Source organism: Durio zibethinus, chromosome 9 (genome assembly GCF_047325235.1).
Source record: "Durio zibethinus cultivar Kanyao isolate XHJ-2024 chromosome 9, ASM4732523v1, whole genome shotgun sequence".
Taxonomy (NCBI): Eukaryota; Viridiplantae; Streptophyta; class Magnoliopsida; order Malvales; family Malvaceae; genus Durio; species Durio zibethinus.
This window is the reverse complement of record NC_143170.1, coordinates 584,804-592,110: the sequence shown is the minus strand read 5'-3', so window position 1 is coordinate 592,110 and position 7,307 is coordinate 584,804.

Sequence of the window (7,307 nt, the reverse complement as noted above, 5' to 3'; positions counted from 1 at the left end):
GTTTTGTCCTAAAATAATACTAATTTATTAATATTTAAAGAATTAGTGAAAGATTTAAAAAATAAATCTGCTTACTGAACTAGTTCAAATAGTTGACTATTTGAACAATTATTATTTCAAATGGTTATAACCTTTTGTTCTATCATAAAATAATTATTTCTATTCATGCAAGTTTATTCAGAATAAAATAATACTAATTTAATAATATTCTAAAAATTCATAACTAAAAGAATTAAAAAATAAATCTATTTGCCAAACTAGTTCAAACAGTTAAGACTATATGAACAATTATCTATTTCAAATCATTATGACCTTTGTTTTGTCATGAGAAAATTATTTTAGTTCATACAAGTTTATTCAGAATAAAATAAAATTAATTTGTTAATATTTCAAAATTTTATAAGTGAAAAATTTTAAAAATAATTCTATTTACCGAACCAATTCAAATAAGTATAACTATTTGAACAACTATCTATTTTAAATTATTATTACTTTTTGTTTTGTGATAAAATAATTATTTTTGTTCATATAAGTATTTTGAAATAAAATAATACTAATTTATTAATATTTAGAAAATTAATCAATAAGAGATTTAAAAAATAAATCTATTTACCAAACCATTTTAAATAGTTTTGTCTATTTGAATAAATATCTATTTCAAATCATTATAAACCTTTTGTTTTGTCATCAAACAATTGGTTCTATTCATACTATTTTATTCAGAATAAGATAATACTAATTTAATAATATTTCAAAACTTAATAACCAAGAAAATAAAAAAATAAATATAATTGCAGAACCTATTCAAATAGTTAAGACTATATGAATGATTACCAATTTCAAATCGTTATGACCTTTTGTTTTATCATAAAATAATTTTTTTATTTGTACGAGCTTATTCGAAATAAAATAATACAAATTTCATAATATTTCAAAAATTAATAGGTAAGAGATTTGAAAAATAAATTTGTTTACTAAACCACTTCATATGGTTAAGACTATTATAACAATTATCTATTTCAAATTGTTCTAACCTTTTGTTTAGTCATAAAACAATTGCTTAAGTTCATATAAACTTATCCAGAATAAATTAATATTAATTTATCAACATTCAAAAAATTAATAAGAAAGATATTTTAAAAAAAAATCTATTTATCGAATAAGTTTAAATAGTTATTCCTATTTGAACAATTATCTATTTAAAATTGTTATGACCTTTTGTTTTGTCATAAAATGATTGTTTTAGTTAATACAAGCTTATACAGAATAAAATAATACTAATTTATTAATATTTCTAAAACTAATAAGAGATTTAAAAAATAAATTTGTTTACTAAATCAATTAAAATAATTATGGCCATTTGAATAATTAGTTATTTCAAATCATTATGACCTTTTGTTTTGTTATAAACAATTGTTTTTTATCATACAAGATTATTTGAAATAACATAATACTAATTTATTAATATTTTAAAAATTAATAACTAAGAGATTTAAAAAATAAATTATGTTTATCGAACCAGTTTGAATAGTTATAACTATTTGAACAATTATCAATCTTAAATCATTATGATCTTTTTATTGTAATAAAATAATGTTTCTGATCATAAAAGCTTATTTGGTTAAAAATAATACTAATTGAATAATATTCCAAAAATTAATAAGTAAGACATTTCAAAAATAAATGTGTTTGTTAAACTAGTTCAAATAGTTAAAACCATTAGAATAATTATCTACTTCTAATTGTTCTGACGTTTTTTTAGTCATGAAATATTTGTTTCATATCATACAAGCTTATTCAAAATAAAATAATCCAAATATAGTAACATTCAAAAAATTAATAAACAAGAGATTTGAAAAAATATATTTGTTTACCGAACAAGCTTTGAATAATTACTTATTTAAAATTGTTATGACCTTTTTATTTTGTCATAAAACAATCATTTTATTCAAAAAAGCTTATCCAAAATAAAATAATACTAATTTATTAATATTTCCAAAATTAATAAGTAAGAGATTTAAAAAATAAATCTATTTTCTAAACAAATTCAAATAGTTATGATTATTTGAACAATTGTATATTTAAAATCGTTATGACCTTTTGTTTTGTCATAAAACAATTGTTTCAATTCATACAAGCTTATTGGAAATAAAATAATAATAATTTATTAATATTTTGAAAATTAATAAGTGATTTAAAAAGTGAATCTATTTATCAAATCAATTTAAATAATTATGACAATTTTAATAATTATTTATTTCAAATCGTTATGAACTTTTGTTTTGTCATAAAATAATTGTTTTTCATCATACAAGCTTATTCAAAATAAAATAATACTAATTTATTAATATTTCAAAAATTAATAGGAGATTTAAAAAATAAATCTGTTTATCAAACTAGTTCCCATTTGAGAAATTACCTATTTCAAATTGTTATAACCTTTTGTAAAATAATAGTTTTACTTCATACAAGCTTGTTCAGAATAAAATAATACTAATTTAATAACATTCCAAAAATTAATAACTAAAAGATTTAAAAAATAAATTTGTTTGCCAAAGCAGTTCAAATAGTTAAGATTACATGAACAATTATTTGTTTCAAATTGTTATGACCTTTTGTTTTGCCATCAAATAATCGTTTTAGTCCATACAAGCTTTTTTGAAATAAAACAATGCAAATTTATTAATATTTCAAAAATTAATAAGTGATTTAAAAAGTGAATCTATTTACCAAATCATGTCAAATAACCATGTTTGTTTCAACAATTATCTATTTCAAATTGTTATTACCTTTTGTTTGGTCATATAACAAAAGTTTTTGATCATTTAAGCTTATTTGAAATAAAATGATACTAATTTATTAATCTTTCAAAAAGTAATAAGAGATTTAAAAAATAAATCTGTTTACCAAATCAGTTCAAATAGTTATGACTATTTGAACAATTGTATACTTTAAATTGTTATAACCTTTTATTCTATCATAAAACAATTTTTTTTGTTCAAAGAAGCTTATTTGAAATAAAATAATGCTAATCTAATAATATTATTAAAATTAATAACTAAGATAATTAAAAATAAATTTGTTTGCCAAACCAGTTCAAATATTTAAGACTATAATAACAATTATCTATTTGAAAATGTTATGACCTTTTGTTTTATCATAAAACAAAATTTTCAATTCATACTAGCTTATTTGGAATAAAATAAAATGAATTTATTAATATTTCAAAAATTAGTAAATAAGAGATTTAAAAAAGTAATTATGTTTATCTAACTAATTCAAATAATTATAACTGTTTAAACAATTATCTATTTTAAATCATTATGACCTTTTGTTTTGTCATAAAACAAATGTTTTTGTTCGTAGAAGTTTGTTCAAAATAAAATAATATTAATCTATTAATATTTTGAAAACTAATAAGAGATTTGAAAAATAAATCTATTTATCAAATCAGTTTAAATAGATATGACTATTTAACAAATTATTTATTTCAAATTGTTATGACATTTTTTTCTACTATAAAACAATTGTTTCTATTCATACAAGCTTATTCGAATTAAAATAATACTAATTTATTAATATTTTGACAATTAATAAGTAAAAAATTCAAAAAATAAATATGTAAAATAAACTAGATCAATTAGTCATGACTATTTGAATAATTATTTATTTCAAATTATTATGACCTTTGTTTTGTCATAAAAGAATTGTTTCAATTCATATAAGTTTATTCAAAATAAAATAATACCAATTTATCAATATTTTGAAAATTAATAATTAAGAGATTTAAAAAAATGAATTTGTTCACCGGATAAGTTTAAATAATTATACAATTTGAACAATTATTTATTTGAAATCACTATAACCTTTTGTTTTATAATAAAATAATTCTTTTTGTTCATACAAGGTTATTTCAAATAAAATAATATAAATTTATTAATATTAAGACAATTAATAAGTAAAAGATTTAAAAAATAAACATGCTTATCGAACAAGTTGAAATCGTTATGACTATTTGAATAATTATTTAATTCAAATTGTTATGACTTTTTGTTTTACCATAAAATAATTATTTCTGTTCATACAAGGTTATTCAGATTAAAATAATATTAATTTATTACTTTTTTGTCAATAATAAGTGGAAGATTTAAAAAATAAATATGTTTACCGAACAAGTTGAAATAGTCATGATAATTTGAATAATTAACTATTTCAAATCATTATGACCTTTTGTTTTGTAATAAAACAATTTTTTTAGTTCCAATAAGCTTATTTGAAATAAAATAATACTAATTTCTTAATATTTCAAAAATTAATGAGTAAGAGAATTAAAAAATGTATTGGTTTACTAACCATGTTTACTACTGTCTAAACAATTATCTATTTTAAAAAATTATGACCTTTTCTTTTGTCACAAAATAATTGTTTTCATTCATGCAAGCTTATTTTAAATAAAATAATATAAATTTATTTATATTCCAAAAAATAATAAATAAAAATTTTAAAAATAAATATGGTTTCTTGACACTTTCAAATAGTTATGACTATTTGAATAATTATCTATTTCAAATTGTTATTACAATTTGTTTTGTCATAAACCAATTTTTTCTGTTCATAAAAGCTTATTTGGAATAAAATAATACTAATTTATTAAAATTCCAAAAATTAATAAGTAAAGATTTAAAAAATAAATATGTTTACCGAGCGAGTTAAAATAGTTAAGACTATTTGAATAATTATTTATTTCAAACCGTTTTGATCTTTTGCTTTGTCGTAAAATAATTGCTTCTATTCATACAAGCTTATTCAAAATCAAATAATACTAACTTATTAATATCATAAAAGTTAATAAGTTGGAGATTTAAAAAATAAATTTGTTCACTGAACAAGTTCTTATACTATTTTAAATCGTTATGACATTTTGCTTTGTTGTAAAACAATTATTTCTATACATATAAAATTATTCAGAATAAAATAATACTAATTTATTAATATTTTAAAAATTAATAAGAGAATTAAAAACTAAATCTATTTATCGAACTAGTTCAAATAGTTATGACTATTTGAACAATTATCTATCTCAAATTATTATGATTTTTGTTTTGTCATAAAATAATTGTTTTTGTTCATACAAGCTTATTTGGAGTAAAATATTACTAAATTAATAATATAATAAAAATTGATAAGTAAGAGATTTAAATAATAAATGTGTTTGTTGAACTAGTTCAAATAGTTTAGACTATTAAAACTATTATCTATTTGAAATTGTTCTCACCTTTTGTTTAGTCATAAAACAATTTTTTCAATTTATACATGCTTATTCCAAATAAAATAATACTAATTTATTAACATTCAAAAAATTAATAAGCAAGAAATTAAAAAAATAAATCTACTTACCGAACAAGTTCAAATAGTTATGACTATTTTAACAATTATCTATTTGAAATAAATATCACCTTTTGTTTTATCATAAAACAATTGTTTTAGTTCATAAAAGCTTATTTGAAATGAAATAATATTACTTTATTAATATTTCAAAATTTGATAAGTTAGAGATTTAAAAATAAGTTAGTTTATCAAATCAATTCAAATAATTATGGCCATTTAAACAATTATTATTTCAAATCATTATGAACAGATTTAAAAAATAAAATGCTTACCAAACTAGTTCCTATTTGAATAATTATCTATCTCAAATCTTTATAACCTTTTGTTCTATTATAAAATAATTGTTTCAGTTCATATAAGCTTTTTTGAAATAAAAAAAAAACTAATTTAATAATATTTTAAAAATGAATAACTAAGATTTAAAAAATAAATCCATTTGCCGAAGTAGTTCAAATAGTCAAGACTTTATGAATAATTATTTATTTCAAATCATTATGATCCTTTGTTTTGTCAAAAAATAATTGTTTCAGTTCATACAAGTCTATTCAAAATAAAATGATACTAATTTATTAATATTTCAAAAATTAATAAGTAAGTGATTTAAAATGTGAATTTATTTACTAAATCAGTTAAAATAATTATGGCCATGTCAACAATTATCTATTTCAAATCATTATTACCTTTTGTTTGGTCATATAACAATTATTTTTGAACATTCAAGCTTATTTGAAATAAAATAATACTAATTTATTAATCTTTCAAAAATTAATAAAAGACTTAAAAAATAAATCTATTTACCGAACTAATTCAAATAGTTATGACTGTTTGAACAATTGTAAACTTCAAATCATTATAACATTTTGTTCTATCATAAAACAATTATTTCTATTCATACTAGCTTATTCGAAATAAAATAATACTAATTTAATAATATTCCAAAAATTAATAACTAAGAGATTTAAAAAATAAATTTGTTTGCTGAACTAATTTAAATAGTTAAGACTATATGAATAATTATCTATTTCAAATCGTTATGACCTTTTATTTTGTTATAAAACAATTTGTTTAATTCATACTAGCTTATTCAAAATAAAATAAAATAAATTTATTAATATTTCAAAAATTAATAAGAGATTTAAAAAATAATTATGTTTATCTAGCCTGTTCAAATAATTATGACTATTTGAATAATTATCTATTTCAAATCATTATGACCTTATGTTTTATCATAAAATAAATGTTTTTGTTCATATAAGTTTGTTCGGAATAAAATAATACTATTCCTATTAATATTTCAAAAATTAATAAGAGATTTAAAAAATAAATCGGTTTATTAAACCAATTCAAATAGTTATGACTACTTGAGCAGTTATTTACTTCAAATTGTTATGACTTTTTGTTCTGTTACATGTTCATACAAGCTTATTTGGGTCAAAATAATATTGATTTACTAAAATTTCAATAATTAATAAGTAAAATATTTTTAAAATAAATATATTTATCAAACTAGATCAAATCGTTTTAACCTTTTGTTTTGTCATAAAAAAATTTATTTTTGTTCATATAAGCTTATTTGAAATAAAATAATACTAAGTTATTGATATTCCAAAAATTAATAATTAAGAGATTTAGAATCTATTTACCAAACAAATTTAAATAATTATGACTATTTGAACAATTATTTATTTGAAATTGCTATAACCTTTTATTTTGTCATAAAATGATTTTTTCTATTTATTTCTATTTATACAAGCTTATTTCAAATAAAATAATACAAATTTATTAATATTAAGACAATTAATAAGTAAAAGATTTAAAAAATAAATCTATTTACTAAACAAGTTCAAATCATTATGATTATTTGAAAATTTATTTATTTTAACTTGTTATGACTTTTTGTTTTGTCATAAAACAATTGT